The sequence below is a fragment of the Bubalus kerabau genome, chromosome 23, assembly GCF_029407905.1.
Source record: "Bubalus kerabau isolate K-KA32 ecotype Philippines breed swamp buffalo chromosome 23, PCC_UOA_SB_1v2, whole genome shotgun sequence".
NCBI classification, from domain to species: Eukaryota; Metazoa; Chordata; class Mammalia; order Artiodactyla; family Bovidae; genus Bubalus; species Bubalus kerabau.
Genome location: NC_073646.1, coordinates 8,558,512 through 8,577,927, shown reverse-complemented (window position 1 = coordinate 8,577,927; position 19,416 = coordinate 8,558,512). Strand labels below are relative to the sequence as shown.

General features: G+C 46.8%; 1 protein-coding gene across 2 annotated transcripts in view; it reads right to left on the bottom strand.

Moving 5' to 3' along the window:
* ABAT (4-aminobutyrate aminotransferase) overlaps positions 1-19,416 on the bottom strand; it is an 88,897-nt gene that overhangs the window by 59,834 nt on the left and 9,647 nt on the right. Inside the window, exon 2 of one of the 2 annotated variants that reach the window (XM_055562264.1) lies at positions 67-230. The exons of the other annotated variant lie outside the window; for it this stretch is intronic. The gene's annotated coding sequence lies outside the window, so the exon portion shown is untranslated. The remainder of the gene's footprint in view (positions 1-66; positions 231-19,416) is intronic. 2 annotated transcript variants of the gene reach the window in all.

Sequence of the window (19,416 nt, the reverse complement as noted above, 5' to 3'; positions counted from 1 at the left end):
TCAGCAGATACGTGCAATACGTGCAAATACATGCACACACACACACACACACACGTCTGCACTCACAGTGCCCGGCCGTCAGGGTCCTGCAGCAAGCCCAGCTCTTGCCTGCTCACAATGTCTCCTCTATGCCATCCTGCAGACTTTCAGGGACGCGGTCAGCTGGTTCATCCTAAGAGGCGCCGCTGGGTACCAGTTCCCCCCTTGGGAGGATGCTCTAGACTCCCAGGCTGTCCCCAGAACATTGGCTCAGATACTGGAGGGGGAACAGGGCTCCTCCGAAGCAAAGCAGCTTTGGAAAAGGATGCGCTCAGCTGGCTCCTAGCAAGCGCTTAGAGGAGAGGGATGGGGAGAAGGTGAGGAGGAGGGAAGGGAGAGAGAGCGTGAGGTGGAAAGATGGATTCAGAGAGAAAGATTTCCGGACAGAAGCAGAAAGGAAAAGATCCACACGAACCACCTGCTCTGGGACTTTCTGAAATAGGCTGTTTTTGTCCCCTTGACCTCTTCCAGGAACCTCTCTCTTGATTTTTCTCTAGCCAGCTCAGGAATTCCTGAAGCTACAAAGCACAGACCCAAGGCTGCGGAAGACTAAATGGCTTCCCCTGGACGGTGGTGGCAGAACCAGCCTGTGTCACAGCCCTGAGGGGCTCTGAGGAATGCCAGGTCATCTCCAAGACCTCCGGGGCCAGGGGGAGGGGCGGCTGCCCTGGTCCTTACAGTCCATCTGACCCCTCTCTGTGGAAGGGGGTCTGAGGGATTACTCTAGCCTCCCCATTACAGCCCAAGCTGGGGTCAGTGCCTGTCCACAGGGTGGGCCAGAAGAGGGCGTGGCAATGGTCACAAGATGGGGAGGTTGAGTGGGGGGAGCCCAGAGCTTTCTATCACATGCTGCTCATCAGTTGCCATGACGACTGCAAGGAGGTGGGGTCGCCCAGACCGGAGGATGCAAGAGAGACGGGTTGGTTCTAAATCACCGTGACAGCGCTTCAGTTGAGCTATTACGCCGTTGCCGTGGCAACCAATGAGATCAAATCGCAGAGGAAATCTATAATTATTACAAGCCAGATACCGGCGAACTTGGGGCGGTAATCAGCACGTTGGGGCAATTCAACCTGAACTTTGGGGGTGGCGTGGGGGACAATAACCCCTGCCCCGAGCCCCCAATTCTGGGAAGAATAAGGCTAGAGGAGTCTCAGCAAGGCAGATCTGTTGATGACACAGAAAGGAAACCTGGAAGAATCTTTTGGTGAAATGAGGAGTAAACACTCGGTGAAACGACACGAAAATGTCAACATTTGACCACTGGAAAACACTTCCCCTGAATTTATTATGGAAATTCCTAACATAAAGCAAAGATGAATTTGACACTGAATACCTGTCCACCCACAGCCTGGCTTCTGCTGTTAACGTTTTTGCCATAATCACTTCATCACAGCATCTACCCCTCTCTCCATCCATTAATCCTCCTGACTTGTTGATGCATTTCAAAGTAAATTGCAGACATCAGTACCCTTCCCCCTCAAGTGCTTCGGCCTGCACAAAATTAAATATTTGATCATTTTAAACAACCAAAACAGCAATTCCACCTGATTCAGTCTAAATAGAATACAGTCTAGATTTCTGTTTGTCATCTAGCTGTCCATCCATCCATCCACCTATCTTTTCTTCCATCCATCCACCCACCCGGTCTCCCACTCATCCTTCTATTCATCCATCCATCCATCCATCCACTCATTTATCCATCCATCCTCCCACCCATCATCCATCTATTCACCCATCTATCTATTCATCCATCCATCCATCCAGTCTCTCACTCATCCATTCATCCATCCACCCACTCAGCCTCCCACTCATCCTTCTATCCATCTATCCATCCATCCACTCATTCATCCATCTGTCCATCCATCTATTCACCCATCTGTCTAAACATCTATTCACCCATCTATCTATTCTTCCATCCATCCACCCACCCAGTCTCCCACTCATTCATCCATCCATCTATTCACCCATCTATCTTTTTTTTTTAAAGGTTCCACAGTTTTATTGAGAAATAACTGACATACATCACTAAGTTTAAGGTATACAGCATGATGGTTTGATTTACATATACTGTAAAATAATCACCGTATTAAGTTTAGTTATCATCTATTGTCTTACATAGATACAATAAAAATTTTCCTTAGGATGAGAACTCTTGGGGTCTGCTATCTGAACAACTTTCCTGTATATTATACAGCAGTGTAAACTATCGTCATCCTTATGCATTTCATCCCTAGTATTTATTTATCTTATAACTGGAAGTTCATAACTTTCAGCTGCCTTCTTTCAATTTTCCTTTCCTGTAGCCCATACCTCTGGCAACTCCAAGTCTGACCCTTTTTCCTATGAGTTTGGTGGGTACTTTTGTTTTAGATTCCACGTATAAGTGAGATCATACAGTATTTGGGTTTCTATGTTTGACTTACTCACTTAGCAACATACCTTCGAGGTCCATCTAGGAGAAAAATATTTGTATAATACATAATTAACAAGTTTCACATGAAAGGGAAATAGAAAGACAATGTTCAGATTTAGATATATATGAGCCTCAACTCAAAACTAGTATCAGAGTATTGACTTTGAAAAAAAAAATTCAAATTATATCAGAAATTTTCAAAGATCATTACACAAATCAGCTTTTCTACATACTTCCAGTTGCCTTCACCCAATTATCTTTTCTTCTATCCATCCACCCACCCAGTTTCCCACTAATCTACCTATACATCCATCCATCTGTCCACCTATCTATCTTTTCTTCCATCCATCCCCCCACCCAGTCTCCCACTCGTTCACCCACCATCCATCCATCCATACATCCCTGGGAGTGCTCATGTGCGCTCATGGTTTCCACACATGATTCCCCATCCTTGAATCTTCCTCCTTGTTCCAACCGAGTCCTGCACATTAAGCTCGATACATTTCCAGCTAAACACCATCATTTTTTTCCCCTTCACCACTTCTATTCCATTCCCTGTGTTTAGCATAGCAGCAAGTAGAACCACTGTCTGCCCAGTTATTCAAGCCGGAAACCCGAGACACAGCCTTGATCCCTCCCTCCCTCCTTTCACTCAGTAGTAGGCCCTGGCATTTCCCCTCCACACCAGCTCCAGCCTCCACCCTCTCCTCTTTCTCCTGTCCAAGTTGTGGTCCCCACTGTGTCTTAGGTGGACAGCTGCCCCAGCCTCCTGACTGGCCTCCCAGCTGCCATCTCACTCTCCCTCTGCTTTCTCCACGCTGATTGATCATGAACTATCTGATCAAGCTGGTGGGGGCACACATTTCTACAAATACGTGTGAGAGCAACTGATCAAAATCTAAGCCAAAGAAGTTGCAAAGGAGCAGTATGGGACAATGTCCCCTGAGTCCCCAGCAGCTCTTAGACTTGGGTATCACATTAGTTTGAGACTTAAGTGGCCCAGTGGGTCTGGGGAACATGGCTTTATGAGCAGTCACGAGTGTCAACACCAGCTCTTCATGAGAAACGCCGCCCTGCTTTGTGAGCCTCCCCAGAAAACACATAGCACCCCCACTGCACCCTCAGGGAAGGTCAGCCCTGCAGGGGCTGGTTGGTACTAGATGATGGTCTTCTTCCCTGTTTCAGGAGGACGACAGAATGTGTCTTAGTTCCTCAGTTGTGCCCGACCCTTTGCGATCCCATGGCCTGTAGCCCACCAGGCTCCTCTGTCCATGGGATTCTCCAGGCCAGATACTCAAGTGAGTTGCCATTTCCTTATCTCTTGAGTCTCCTGCATTGACAGGCAGGTTCTTTCACCACTAGCGCCATACGTAACCACAGGGTGAGGCAAAAACTGGAACACACTTCAGAGGTGTGGCAAATTTCAAGGGAGCACGACGGGGTTGACAGGAGGACACCTGGTCTGAGGTCATGTGCAGACCTTGCAGGGCCTCTGTGCCTCAGTTTCCCCAGCTCTGCAAGGGGCTGACTATACCTTGCAGGGTGGTTCTTAAGATCAAAGGTGGTGATAGAGGTGAAAAGCGTATCCCGAAGCCATCTTGCTATACCCAGGGAGTTACCTTCAGATCTACTCAGCCCACTTCTTTTTATTATTTTTAGTTGTTTTAAAATTATTTATGGTTGTGTTGGGTCTTCGTTGCTGTGTGGGCTGCTCTCTAGTTGCAGTGAGTGGGCTTCTCATTGCAGCAGCTTCTCTGTTGCGGAGCATATGGGCTCTAGGGTGTGCAGGCTTCAGTAGTTGTGGCCCCGGGCTCTGAGCACAGGCTCAGTAACTGTGGTGCCGGGACTGAGCTGCCTCGCAGCATGTGGGATCTTCCCAGACCAGGGATCGAATCCCTGTCTCCTGCATTGGCAGGTGGATTCTTTACCACTGAGCCACCAGGAAAGCCCCAGCCCACTTCCTTTTAAATTATAGTTGATTTACAATGTTGTATTAATTTTTGCCAAACACTACAGTGATTCAGTTACACCTATATGCGTGTGTATATGTATATTCTTTTAAAATATTCTTTTCCATTATAGTTTATCACAAGACACTGAATATAGTCCCCTGTGCTATACAGTAGGAGCTTGTTGTGTATCCATCCTATAAATAATAGTTTACATCTGCTGATCCTAAACTCCCAATCCTTCCCTCCCCCACACCCCTCTTCCTTGGCAAGCACAAGTCTGTTCTCTGTGTGAGTTCTGTATCACAGATATGTTCCTTTGTGTCACATTTTAGATTCTACATATAAGGGGTATTATATGGTATTTGTCTTTCTCTTTCTGACTTTGCTCAGCATGATAATCTCTAGCTCCATGCATGTTGTTACAAACGGCATGATTTCATTCTTCCTCGTGGCTGAGTAGTGTTCTGTTGTGTCCATGGACCACATCTTCTTGATCCATTCACCTGTTGATGGATGTTTAGGTTGTTTCCCTGTCTTGCTATTGTGAACAGTGCTGCTATGAACACTGGGATGCACAGGAGTGGGATTGCTGGATTGTGTGGTAACTCTAGTTTTAGGGGTTTTTTTGTTCAGTTCAGTCGCTCAGTCGTGTCCGACTCTTTGCGACCCCATGGACTGCAGCACTCCAGGCTTCCCTGTCCTTCAGCAACTCCCCGAGCTTGCTCAGACTCATGTCCATCGAGTTGGTGATGCCATCCAACCATCTCATCCTCTGTCATCCCCTTTTCCTCCTGCCTTCAATCTTTCCCAGCATCAGGGTCTTTTCAAATGAGTCAGTTCTTCGCATCAGGTGGCCATAGTGTTGGAGTTTCAGCTTCAGCCTCAGTCCTTCCAATGAATATTCAGGACTGATTTCCTTTAGGATAGACTGGTTGGATCTCCTTGCAGTCCAAGGGACTCTCAAGAGTCTTCTCCAACACCACAGTCCAAAAGCATCAATTCTTCGGTGCTCAGCTTTCTTTGTAGTCCAACTCTCACATCCATACATGCTGCTGCTGCTGCTGCTAAGTCGCCTCAGTCGTGTCCAACTCTGTGCGACCCCATAGAGGGCAGCCCACTAGGCTCCTCTGTCCCTGGGATTCTCCAGGCAAGAATACTGGAGTGGGTTGCCATTTCCTTCTCCAATGCATGAAAGTGAAAAGTGAAAGTGAAGTCGCTTAGTAGTGTCCGACTCTTAGCGACCCCATGGACTGGAGCCTACCAGGCTCTTCCATCCATGGCATTTTCCAGGCAAGAGTACTGGAGTGGGGTGCCATTGCCTTCTCCGCACATCCATACATGACTACTGGAAAAACCATAGCTTTGACTAGATGAACCTTTGTTGGCAAAGTAATATCTCTGGTTTGTAATATGCTGTCTAGGTTGGTCACAGCTTTTCTTCCAAGGAGTAAGCATCTTTTAATTTCATGGCTGCAGTCACCATCTGCAGTGATTTTGGAGCCCTCCAAAAATAAAGTCTCTCACTATTTCCATTGTTTCCCCATCTACTTGCCATGAAGTGATGGGACCGGATGCCATGAACTTCATTTTCTGAATGCTGAGTTTTTTTAAGGAACCTTTATACTGTTCTCCATAGTGTGCTCAGCCCACTTTTGAATGCCAAACACCCCTAAGCAGCTGGAACAAAAGTTGTACCTGTTGCTTCTGTCTGAGCACCTATTTTGTGTCTAGGACTAAGGTAAGCACTTTTCCTATATAATCTCTTTTAAGCCCAAAACAACTCCTTTCTGTTAGAGATTTTTCCTCCTATTTTGCAGATATGAAAGAGGTACAGACAGGTTAGCAAGCTTCCCTGATAACAGAGGGGTGCTACCCGGGTACCCCCAAATCTTTCTGGCTGCCGAGTCCACAATTTTCTCATTCCTTAATCATTCCTACTTCTTAAGTCAGAACTTTGTGTGTGTGCATGCTCAGTCACTCAGTCATGTCTGACTCTTTGCTACCCCAGGGACTGTAGCCCACCAAACTCTTCTGTCCATGGGATTCTCCAGGCAAGAATACTGGAGCAGGTTGTCATTTCCTTCTCCAGAGAATCTTCCTGACCCAGGGATCAAACCTGCATCTCTTGTGACCTCTGCATTGAAGGTGAATTCTCTACCACTGTGCCACCTGGGGAGCCCATTTAGAGCAGTGCAGTTAAAAATATACACCTGACCCTCGAACAACATGGGGGTCACGGTCACCAACCCCCACAGTCCAAAATCTGCGTAGTGCTCTCTCTGCCTCAAAAACAAAAGAACTCATAAATGACTCACCCAAGGGCAGGAAGCTGACATATGTGGATAGATTCAGGATTCAAACCTTAGTTTTTTGTATTCCACATACTGTGAGCTCTAATCCTGCACAAACTCTCCACCATGCTTAGTTAATTCAAAGACCTATAAAGTGAAAATATAGGTACTGTACTTTTTAAAAGATATTTTTGATGCGGATCATTATTTTAAAGTCATTGTTGAATTTGTTACAATATTGCTTCTGTTTTACATTTTGATTTCTTGGCCGCAAGGCATGTGGGATCTTAACTTCCCGACAAGGGATTGAATCACATCCCCTGCGCTGGAAGGCAAAGTCTTTAAGCACTGGAGTGCCAGGGAAGTCTCTAGGTTCTATATTTATTGAAAACAATCTGTGCAGTTCAATCTGTTGGTCAAGGGTCAATTCTAAATGCGAGCCAGGTATGTCATTTAAAATTTTCTATTAAATCAACTATAATTTAATAAAATTTTAAAAATAAATAAAAAGATATAAATCATTGGGAAATTCATAGATCACCTAACATCTAAAATAAGACACGATAAAGACCAGAGCTGATATATGTATAACTGATTCACTTAGCTATTGTAAATCAACTGTACTCCAACAAAAATTAAAAAAAAAAAAAGACCTGAGCCATTCTCAAATGACTGAATATCCCTGTTAAAACTTTTCTTCCCCCTACTGAACATGTTACCAAAAATGGGAAAGAGATGAAATTTTAAAGTTAGTTTTATGTCCTATTTGGGGCTTCCCTGGTGGCTCAGACTGTAAAGAATCTGCCTGCAATTCAGGGGACACAGGTTCCATCCCTGGGTCAGGAAGATCCTCTGGAGAAGGAAATGGCAACCCACTCCAGTATTGTTTTTTTTTTTTTTTTTTTGGTTTTCTCTTTCATATCCTTTAATGACAATGAGGTAAACCCCGTTGTTTTTAGGGGGATTTCAGTATGGAAGGATATATATGAAAAGTGGTGTGATGACAGCATTATGTTCTTTAGGGAGTTGATACAATGATTCCAGTTTTTTTAAGGTTATATATAAAGTTGTTTTTGTTTAGTTGCTAAGTCAAGTCTGACCCTTTTGCAACCCTGTGGACCACAGCCCACCAGGCTCCTCTGTCCATAGGGTTATCCCAGACAAGAATACTGGAGTTGTGGAGAAGGAAATGGAAACCCACTCCAGTATTCTTGCCTGGGATAACCCTATGGACAGAGGAGCCTGGTGGGCTGTAGTCCAAGGAGTCTAAAATAGTTGGATACAACTGAGCTCACACACACACACACACACACAAACACAGAGGTCTCCAACATCACATGTTATCTCCTTGGAGAAGCTTGTTTTTTTTTTAACCTCATGGAAATATGCTTATCCTGCTGGAATTTCTCACCACTCCCTGTGTTATTATTCCTTCACATTTATCACAGATTGCTCATCTACATTTATTTGTGTATCTTGCTTTTTAAAAATTTTTATTGTTTATTTATTTTGGGCTGTGCTGGATCTTTGCTGCTGTGCATGGGCTTCCCACTGTGGTGGCCTCTCCTGTTGTGGAACATGGGCTCTGGAGAGCGTGGGCTTCAGCAATTGTGCTGAATGGGTTTAGTTGCCCTGTGGCATTTGGAGTCGTCCCAGACCAGGGATCCTCTGCACTGGCAGCTGGAATCTTAACCACTGGACCACTGGGAAAGCCCTGTGTATTTTCTTAATCTGTGTCTTCCAGGCCATTCCCCATTCCCCAGAGAAGGGGTGGGTCCCCAGCACAGTGCCTGGCACACGAGCACTATGTATGGAGTGGATCCTTACTATTCCCAGTTTATAGATGAGAGAGCTCAGGACTTGGAAGAAAACAAACTTCTCCAAAATGACACAACTATATCACAAAATTATTGATATCCATCATACGATGTCACTTACATATGGATCTAAAAAATGATACTAACGAACTTTACAAAACAGAAAGAGGCCCACAGACGTAAAAGACAAATGTATGGTTACGAAAGGGGAAAGGGAGGTGGGGAGGGATAAACGAGGAGTTTGCGATTAGCAGATACAAACTACTTTATATGAAATAGATAAACAACAAGGTCTTACTGTATAGCACAGGGAACTATATTCAACATCTTAGAGTCAACTAAAACGGAAAAGAAAAAAAATGAATGACATCCTCTTGTGTGCAAAATCCTAACCCAACCGGTCTAGAAGTTCTAGAAATGTGGCCAATTTGCTAGCAAACAGTTAAACTCAAGAAATAGCACCTGTGAAATTAAAGGTGTGTGTTAACTATGGAGTCAATTCTCTCTCTTTGAAATAAGACCCAGAAGGTAGACCAACCAAGCAAGCAAGCACCTGGGAGTTACGTTATTTGCATGTCTGATCTGACAGTCAGAACATCATGCCTGCTCTCTCTCCAAACACACTGAGGTGTATGGTATCTGAGCTCAACACTTTTAGAAAACAATGGAGCCCCAAAGAGTCAAGAGATAGTAAATATTTGAATCCCAAATAATTCCACCCCCAGAAACATAGCTAATGCAGTCAATCTTAAATAATTTAACAGTTCTGGGCTCTGTTGTTCAGAACAGTGTCTTTTAGAAGAGTGGACCACTAAAAATGATGTGAACAAGCAACAGCAAAGGACTGGTCAAATAAGTTGTGATATGACAATTATTTACTGAAAACCATGTAAAAAGGCAGGGGAACGATTTCTGAAGTTATGTAAATGAGAGTGAAAAGACCATAAAATTTTATATGCAGTCTGGCCAGAATTTCATACAGATGCAAAAACAAGCCCATAAACCAATACATGAAAAAGGAAGGCTGGAAAGAAACGAAATTTCTGTTCAACACCATTTTGCCTTGCATATGGGGCTATGGAGAAGTCTACTTTTTTCCACCTCTTGGTATTTTCTGAATCGTTGCTAATGATCTGAAAGCAGCCTCTCTCTTTCTCTAATAATACACAGAAAGAAACTATAACACGGGCAGCCTTGTGTTGATGGCAGCCGAATGTGTCTAGACATCTAATCGCAGGAAAATAAGTGCTGGATAACTTGACATTATTGGCATTCACAGAGAGCCTCACAGGCACTGGGACATTGATCTGTGTTCCGTTTGGTTTCCGAAGGCGTGGGAAGAGATGAGCTCTCAGATGGACTCCAAAGAGGACGTTTGTTCTCTGGCACTGAACCAGGTCAAACTGGATTCTGATCCCGGGTGTAAAATACTTGAAAGTTGAAAGTAGGTCAGCAGGGTCAGGGAGCACAGGGCACATCTTGTCGCCACAGCTCGAAACTTCTAGACTCATCCCAAGGCACAGAAGGAAAGGGGAGCTTGGGAAAGGAAACCTGGGATTCCTGGAAGGCCAGGCAAGAGCATGTGCTGAGGCCTGGCAGCCCGGGGATTCAAATTCTAGGCTATGAGTCTGCACACTGTGGCCAGCTGCGTGATTTTTGCAAATGAAGACTCATCTCTGCTCGTTCGTTTCTGTGGCTGCGACAGAAAGCATGTAGCCACATTGCGGAAAACACTGGCCATCTGGCCCTTCCAGAAAAAGTTAGCCGACACTGACTGATGCAAGCTTTCCAAGCTTTGAAACCACAGATTGATCCTATCTTCCTTAGGACTCAGCGGTGACGCACACGTATCCAGGTTCAGGGTTCAGTCTGTAGAGAAAGCGCGCTGCGCGGGTTTGACCGTGCCACCCGCTGCAGCAGGCACGGGCTCTTTTTCCCGCTAACACACCGGCAGCGCTGGAGGAGTGTGTTTCTCCGGAGCCGGCATTTGCTGTCTGCCCCATTCTTCTGTCTTTACCAACCTTTACAAGACTCCCCCACACCCACCTTGACGTGATCTTGCTTTTTTTGTTTTCCTAGTCTTTGGCTGCTCCGTGTGGCCTGTGGGATCTTGGTTCCCTGATCAGGGATCTAACCAGAGTCCCCTGCAATGGGAGTGTGGTGTCTTAACCACTGGACCACCAGGGACATCCTGTCTTGCTTTTTTTTTAAGAAATTGTTTATTTATTTCTGGCTGTGCTGGGTCTTCGTTGCTGTGCAGGCTTTTTCTCTAGTTGCGGCAAGGTGGGGCTGCTCTCTAGTTGCGGTGAGCGGGCTTCTCATTGCGGTGGCTTCTCTTGTTACTGAGCCCAGGCTCTAGGGCACTTGGGCTTCCATAGCTGTAGCTCACAGGCTCTGGAGCACAGGCTCAGTAGTTGTGGCACACCGGCTTGGTTGCTCCGTGGCTTGTGGGATCTCCTGGACCAGTGATCGAACCCACATCTCCTGCATTGGCAGGTGGATTCCATACCACTGAGCCACCAGGGAAGCCCCCCATCTTGCTTTTTGACCAGGACAAATTTTAAGTGAAAACCTGTACATCACTCTTGTGTCTGGAAGGCGGTATTATTTGCTGTAAATACTGTAGGTCACTGTAGAGCAGTGGTCCCCAACCTCTCCGGCACCAGGGACCAGTTTTGTAGCGAGGGCTGAACCCAGAGAGATTGCTTTAAAGTGAAGCAGATCGCGTCACTCCGTGGTTAATAACCTACCAACGGTGTCTGATTGCAAAGAGGATAAAATCCAACCTTCTCACTATAACCTCAAAGTCCTTGGACTGGGTCCTGTGTGCACCTGCTGCAGAGCCTAGCCCCCAACCTAGGAACATGCTTCCCTGGCTCTGAACAACTGGCACCTTACTCAGCTCAGAAACCACCCAGTCAGAGAGGCCTTTCTTCCTTTCTTCAGTTGCTCAGTCGTGTCCAACTCTTTGCCACCCCATGGACTGCAGGACGCCAGGCTTCCCTGTCCTTCATTATCTACTGGAGTTTGCTCAAACTCATGGCCATTGAGCCAGGGATGTGATCCAGCCATCTCATCCTCTGTCACCCCCTTCTCCTCTTGTGCTCAGTCTTTCCCAGCATCAGGGTCTTTTCCAATGAGTTGGTTCTTCGCATCAGGTGGCCAAAGTATTGGAGCTTCAACTTCAGCATCAATCCTTCCAATGAGTATTCAGGGTTAACTTCCTTTAGGATTGACTGGTTTGAGTTCCTTATTGTCCAAGGGACTCTCAAGTGTCTTCCCTAGCATAGCAGTTTGAAAGGATCAATTCTTTGGAGCTCAGCCTTCTTTATGGTCCGACTCTCACATGGCCTTGCTGACTCCCATTAATTCAAATAACGGAATTTGATTTTCATTGAGGCCCTTCGCCGTTTCCCATTTGTTCATGGATACATCTGTCTCCCTGCCCCAGGATGCAAGCTCCCCTTCACCTCTCTCTTACTGTTGATGCAAAATATAATTTATGTGTTGAGTGTTGCTCAGTCCTTGGGATGTGGACACCTCTGGGGCTGGGGCATCAGGCTCAGTGGTTAAGAACCCGCCTGCCAATGCAGGGAACATGGGGTCCATCCCTATTCTGGGAAGACCCCACATGCTTCAGGGCAACTAAGCCCGAGTGCCGAAATTACTGAGCCCTAAAGCCTGTGCTCTGCGACAAGAGAAGCCACCGCAATGAGAGGCACGTGCACCGCAACTAGAGAGTAGCCCCCGCTAGCCACAACTAGAGAAAGCCAGTGCACAGCAACGAGGACCCAGCACAGGAAAAAAAAATTGCTCCACAACAAGGAAGACTTCTTCCCATTCAGTGGATGAGAAAGCCAAGGCAAAGAAAGCTGAAGTGCCCCTTGGTGTTCTCTGCTCTCTGATCAATGATGTTTGTAAACATCCTGTGAGGCAAAGGCAGAGCTTTTTTGCAGATGGGGACACTGAGACCCACAGAAGGTTAAGTCTCACCACCCCCCTCCACCTTGTATTGAGTAAGTGACAATGGGGCCTGCTTTTCTGCAGAATCACGGGCACGGTGCTATGGGGTGACACTATGCTCGCCGAGAAACATAATCTCTACCATCATTTGGCTCCTGCAGAAAATGAGACATACAGCAAGTCACTGGCCTCTTATTGCAGCCACTAGGAACCATCTGCTTCTCATTCCTGTCTTTTCACAGACATCTCCGAGGAGTTCTCGCTCCCATCACCAGCTCAAGTGCGGCAATGCCTTGCAGACTCAGCAACTTCCCCCGATCACCATGTGGCACTGCCGCTTCTTTCCAAAGGATGTCCCCAAGCAAACCTGGGACTCTTCATTTCACAGAGTTGAAGAGATGTGGGGAAAACGTTCTCCTGGATACAAACTCGGGGTAGACACAGGTGGATGCCAGCGTTCCCAGTACCAGCTCAGTGGCTCCCAGAGCACAGTCTTCGGTGGGGGACGGGGAGGAGGTCGGGGATGTGCGCCATGTGGGTGGAGAACAGGGCACAGAGCTGTGTGAACTCACCCCCTGGGGGTCCCCAGTTGGAACCCTAGTGTTAGGATGCGGTGGCTTCCAGAGTTTCTTTCTCCTTCTCTGTCCATGAGCACCAGCCCGGATGTGGCCCAAGGCCAGCTTTCTTTCTTAACTAATTTTTATTGGAGTATAGTTGCTTTATTTCTCTTTGAGGTGACCTTTCCTGGTGGCTCAGTGGTAAAGAGTCCGCCTGCAATGAGGGAGACATGGGTTTGATCCCTGGGTCAGGAAGATCCCCTGGAGAAGGGAACTCCAGTGTCCTTGGCTGGAGAATCCCATGGACAGAGGAGCCTGGTGGGCTGCAGTCCACGGGATCGCAAAGAGTTGGACACGACTTAGCAACTAAACAACTATAAGGAGAGGGTAGCTGCAGCACCCAGCACACTGCCATGCAGAGCTGCTGCTGCTGCTAAGTCGCTTCAGTCGTGTCCGACTCTGTGCGACCCCAGAGACGGCAGCCCACCAGGCTCCCCCATCCCTGGGATTCTCCAGGCAAGAACACTGGAGTGGGTTGCCATTTCCTTCTCCAATGCATGAAAGTGAAAAGTCAAAGTGAAGTCGCTCAGTCGTGTCCGACTCTTAGAGACCCCATGGACTGCAGCCCACCAGGCTCCTCCGTCCATGGGATTTTCCAGGCAAGAGTACTGGAGAGGGGTGCCATTGCCTACTCTGCCGTGCAGAGTAGGTGCTCAGAAAACAGAAGTGGGAGCCAGTATGGGAAGCACGGTTTGCAAATGGAGGGACTAATGGAAATCTGTAGTGTGGTAGCGTAGTCATCTCCACCCGCCATGCATCCCACTGTGGAGGGGGAAGTGGATCCTTATTCCAAAACTACACCATCTCTCCAGACTCCAAATTTCTGCTTCTTTGTCCTCTCGCTAGCAAATTCCTTCAATAAGAACCCACAAGGAACACAACAGATGCCCAGTTTCATGAAAACATCATCAATCTTGTCAGCTCTGTCTGGATTTCCCATCCCCAAACAGTGCGTATTAAGTCACTTCAGTCATGTCCGACTCTCTGCAACCCTGTGGACTGTAGCCCACCAGGCTCCTCTGTCCATGGGATTCTCCAAGCAAGAGTACTGAAGTGGATTGCCATTTCCTCCTCCACGGGATCTTCCTGACCCAGGGATTGAACTCAAGTCTCTTACATCTCCTACATTGTTCTTTACCACTAGCGCCACCAGGGAAGTCCTCCCAAAACAGGGATGGATCCAGTTAATGAGATTTTGAGTGCCAGTATAGATAGAGCTCTCTTCCTCTTCCTCCAGTTCTGTAAAAAACCAGCAGACATGTATCTTGACACATTAAAATCTTCTTAATTCTTCTACGCGGTGCAGAAAGAAACGAAACCCCATGCTGGGTACAAAATTGAAAAAGCAGTGCCAAGGGCAGAATGAGGGGTCTTAGGCAGAGATTTGGGGATATTTTAGAATCCAGACTCTAAACAAAGTTGGAATTCTTCAGGTGAAATTCCTGAAGAATTGGATCCACCATTTTGAAGAGGGGAAAAAAAGTACTATTCAAGTTTAGAAAATAAAATTTGTAGCAAGCTGGAAACTGTCATGGACTTCCCTGGTGGCGCAGGGGATAGGAATCCGCGTTCCAATGCAGGGGACTTGGGTTCGATCCCTGGTCCGGGAGGATCCCACATGCCACAGAGCAGCTAAGCTCGTGCACCACGACTATGGAGTCTGCGATCTAGAGCCGCAGCTACTGAAGCCTGTGAGCCTAGAGACTGTGCTCCACAGCAAGAGAAGCCACCTCAATGAGAAGCCCGCACGACACAGCTAGAGAGTAGCCCCCACACACCACAGCTAGAGAAATCCTGTGCAAAGCAGCAAAGACCCAGCACAACCAAAAATAAAATAAGAAATAAATAAAATTAAAAAAAAGAAAGAAAACTGTCATGTTTGCCCCTTGGAAGCTGTGTGGTCTTGGGCCAGTGGCTTGAGTGCTCTGGGCTGCTGTTTGCTCGTCCATGGGGTGATGAGCAGAGATGACAATGAATGAAGAGCAGTGGCTCAGGTCCATGGCGCAGGGCCTGCCTCAGGCTCGTCCTGCAAATGCCCAGCAGGCAGGACATGCTCGCTGGCGGGGACAGAAGGGTTCCAGACCTGATGTCGAGCCTGGTAGATGCTATCGCCAGCGGAACCCGGGCTGCCTGCGAGGAAAAACTGTCGCTTGCACTGCCAGCAAAACCAAGATGCTCAGAGCCAGGAACTGTGGGATGAGGCCACAGGACCCACGTGTTACTACAGAGGTAACAGATTCCCCAGCATAGAAGCAACCCTAGGACTTCCCTGGTGGCCCAGGGGATAAGAATCTGCCTGCCAATGCAGGGGACATGGGTTCAGTCCCTGGGCCGGGAAGATCCCGGTGCCTCGGAGCAACTAAGCCCGTGCACCACGACTACTGAGCCTGCGCTCTAGGGTTCCTGCTCTGCAACAAGAGAGGCCACCGAAATGAAGAGTAGCCCCCGCTCGCCACAACTAGAGAAAACCTGCGAACAGCAGCAAAGACCCAGCACAGCCAAAAATAAATAAATTAATTAATTAAAGAGTCCATGATATTGGCTCAGTGGGATTATTCATATGGAAAGAAAAATTTATCATGATCTTACCTCATTCAATACCTAAAAATCAACCCCAGGCAGATGATAGAGATAATATGAAAAACTAAATGTGAAAGCTTCTAGAAAATAGAGGGGCAACATGAATGACTTTAAATTTCTGAACTAGCACACAAAACCACAAAAAAAGATAAATATGAGCTCATCTAAAAATTAAAGTCCCAATAACCCAAAGTCACCATTGAAAAGTAAATTCATGCCACAGAGTAGAAGAAGATCCATAACACATAACTGGCAGAGGGAGCTTTATCCAAATAGATTAAGAAAACTCTTACAAATCTATAAGAAAAAGAAAAATAGACAAATGCAAAGAAAAATGGACAAGCGATCTTAATAGGCACTTCATAAAACAGGAATTTCAGGTAGTCAACATACATAATATAGAAAAGGTGATGAACTCAGTTAGTAGAGAAATGTTTAAAAAAAATACACAACTCCTGGAATGGCTGAAATATAATAGCAAGTTGAGGTGCTTGAGCTGGAGAGGGTATGGAGGAAGGGGACTCCTCATACACACAGTTGGCAGAGTCTAAATGGGGCAACCAATTTGTTCTAGAATGTTCATGACAACACTATAATAGTCTTGCTATGGACCGAATTCAGTTTCTGGCCCTTCTTTCCTCTGTGATCTTGGCCAAGAAACTTAAAATTCTCTGATTCTGTTTCCACGTCCACAAAGAAGGTCATTCCCACCTGGATTATTGAAAGCTTTAAATGAGATAATCCAAATAGAACCCAGTGCCTGGCAGGTAGAAAGCATCCGACCACTCACTCTTATCATCTAATCTGTGTGTGTGTGTGTGTGTGTGTGCTCAGTCGCTCAGTTGTGTCTGACTCTTTTGCGATCCCATGAACTGTAGCCTGCCAGGCTCCTCTGTCCGTGGGATTTTCCAGGCAAGAATACTGGAGTGGGTTGCCATTTCCTTCTCCAAGGAATCTTCCCAGACCAGGAATTGAACTTGAGTTTCCTATATTGGCAGGCAAATTCTTTATCACTGAGCCACCAGGGAAGCCCTAATAACCACAAATATGCTATTTCAAAAGGCAGTATTGTTGCCATTTTACAGATGAGGAAACTGAGACCCAGAAGTCACAACCTGCAGGGAGCTCAGGAGGCCAGCTACACAGCTGCTTTCCAAACATAGGACTTCTTCCTTGACCCCCAAAGGAACAGCTAAGCAACAGACTCCAACCTAAGCCCATAGCAGGATGTCAAGGGGCTGCACAGGGTTGAATCTGATCAATTACTGCAAATGATCCAAGTTGTTGGCTGCCTCTGGAAGCGCTTTGAACTTTGAACCCACTCACCACTAGCTTTATTCAGCATTTTGGACTTTCGAACACTGCTTTCTCATTTGCCGTCATAGCTGGTCTTCGCAAACTCTATTGTGATCATCAAAGGATAAGACAAGATTATTCCCATTGATGGATGAGTAAACTGAGGCCAGAGTAAACAGCGGCATCCATGGGGCTTAGTATTAGCAGAGGTCCAGGTCTGTATGCCTGGGTTTCTCTCTAGACTTGATGTTTTTATTATGAGAGCCTGAAGTCAATCATCTATTCTGAGCCTGCATTTTCCACCTCTGAAACCTGATCAGTCTTTCCTCTTTAGGTTGTTATGAGCAATGAGATGAGCAAATACACATGAAACCCTCAGAACAGCCCTAGCACCCGCTGAATGCTCGGCAAATATGAGCTGCCAGTGTTTATGGGCCGTTGCAATAGGATGGACAGAGCCTAAGTTGAAAGTCTGTCCAGGGTCCTCTGAATGTTTGCTCTTGTCCCTGAAGCTTATCATTACCCTGGCAGCCCAGCCCTGGATCCCTCTGGGACCCTGACCCTAGGTCGTCGTGTCCATGCTCTTCTGTGGGTGGCTCTTCTTTGAGTCCTGTTTTCAGCCCCTGGGAGGACTGTGCACTTACGACTGGGGCAGAACGCCAGCCATGCAAATCCGCATGCAGGCAGTAATTTGCACAAATGCTCCTCGGTGTGCTCATTTCCAGCCTGTCCCCAGAACGGCGCTCGGCTTGCAAAGCCAGCAGAGAGCTATTTACAGCTCTCGGCAAAGAGAAGGGAGGCAGGCTCTGATCTCGCATGGGAATGGCCCTGCTGAGGTGCTGGTGGCTTGCTCTTTTGGCTGCTTTAAGAGGCTGTTCAGCCAGTCTAGCCCTGAAGGAGCTTCGAGGTCCTGAAAGCCTTTGCTGAAAGGCCAGGGATCCGCCCCCGCGATTGTCTGATTCCCTCAGGGAACCCACATGCAAAATCAGGGGACCTGTGTCCCTGCTCCCACTAACAGCTGCTGAGCCATCAGGGAAGCCTGACCAATAGCTGCCTGTAGACTCCAAACATCTAGAGAAAGGGATACAGGAGACCTGTCAAAACCATGGACCACTCTAGCCGCTCTAGGTCAGGGATTGACAAACTGGTTGGGAGGCGGGAGACATCCGGCCCCCCCAGACTGTTTGTGTAAATAAAGTTTTATTAGCACACAAACATCCATTCATTTACATTTCACGGTACAGTCGAGTGGTTGTAACTATAGCTGCATGGCCCACAAAGCCTCAAATATTTACTATCTGCCCCTTAAAAAAAAAAATCTGCTGAGCCCGACTCTATGTGAAGCCCCCACCATCTCATCTTCTAACAAACAGGCTCCTCCTACAGTCAGTCCACTCTCCATGAAGCTTCCTGAAGAGTATTTCTCAAGTGCTAATCAAATCAGGTCACCTCCTTACTTAAAAGCCTTCCAGGTTCCCCAGGGGTCTCTGGGTCAAGTCTAAACTCAGCATCAAGGGTCACCAGGCTGTTTATGATCTGGCCTTCTCACAGCTCCCCTCTTCTTAGCCATCCACTCTGGGGAGCCTCTGCCAAACACCTCCCCCATCCTCTGAACATTGGTTTTTTATTTAAAAAGCCATCTCAATGGAAAACTATGCATTGTTTACATACCACACAAACTTTTAAGATATCCGATTCTAGCCTTGTTCATTACATTATCTTCAAGCTATTTTTTTTTCCAACTCTTTCTAAGTTGTAGGAATCTGATGTGTGTATACATGCTCAGCTGCTTAGTCGGTCCAACTCATTGCGACCCTATGGACTGTAGCCTGCCAGCCTTCTCTGTCCATGGGATTTTCCAGGCAAGAATATTGGAATGGGTTGCCATTTCCTCCTCCAGGGGAATCTTCCCAACCCAGGGATCGAACCCATGTCTCTTGCACTGGCAGGTGGATTCTTTGCCAGTGAGTCACCTGGGAAGCCCAGGAATCTCACAGAGGAGCCAATTCTGTCTTGTCCAGTCATTTTTTTGCCTCCATTTGCAATGGATTTCACCATTCCTTTATTCCATAGACAACTGTGCTTTATTTGACTTTTCCTTTGAACCTCTTCCAACATCTGCTTGGTTCTTTCATTGAATGAGCTTTACAGAATCATTAAGTGTTCATCTTTGTATCTCTAAGGGAGTCATGGTTTTATCACCACCCCCCGTTTTACTTTTTCCTGAAGATTTTAAGAGTTTTCCATGAAGTCTGTGAGCCCCTGTTTGCGTCCTATCTGTTGAGAATATCTTTCCTGTCTTTTCTGCCTTTTCCTCCAGAAATTTCTTTCCCAGCATGCCCAGGTACAGAGACAGAGAACCTCTTCCTTCTCTGAGCTCCTCCCTCTATCTACTCCCACCTTCCTGGTACTCTTCTCTCTGACTGGTTGTTTATGGGCCTGTTC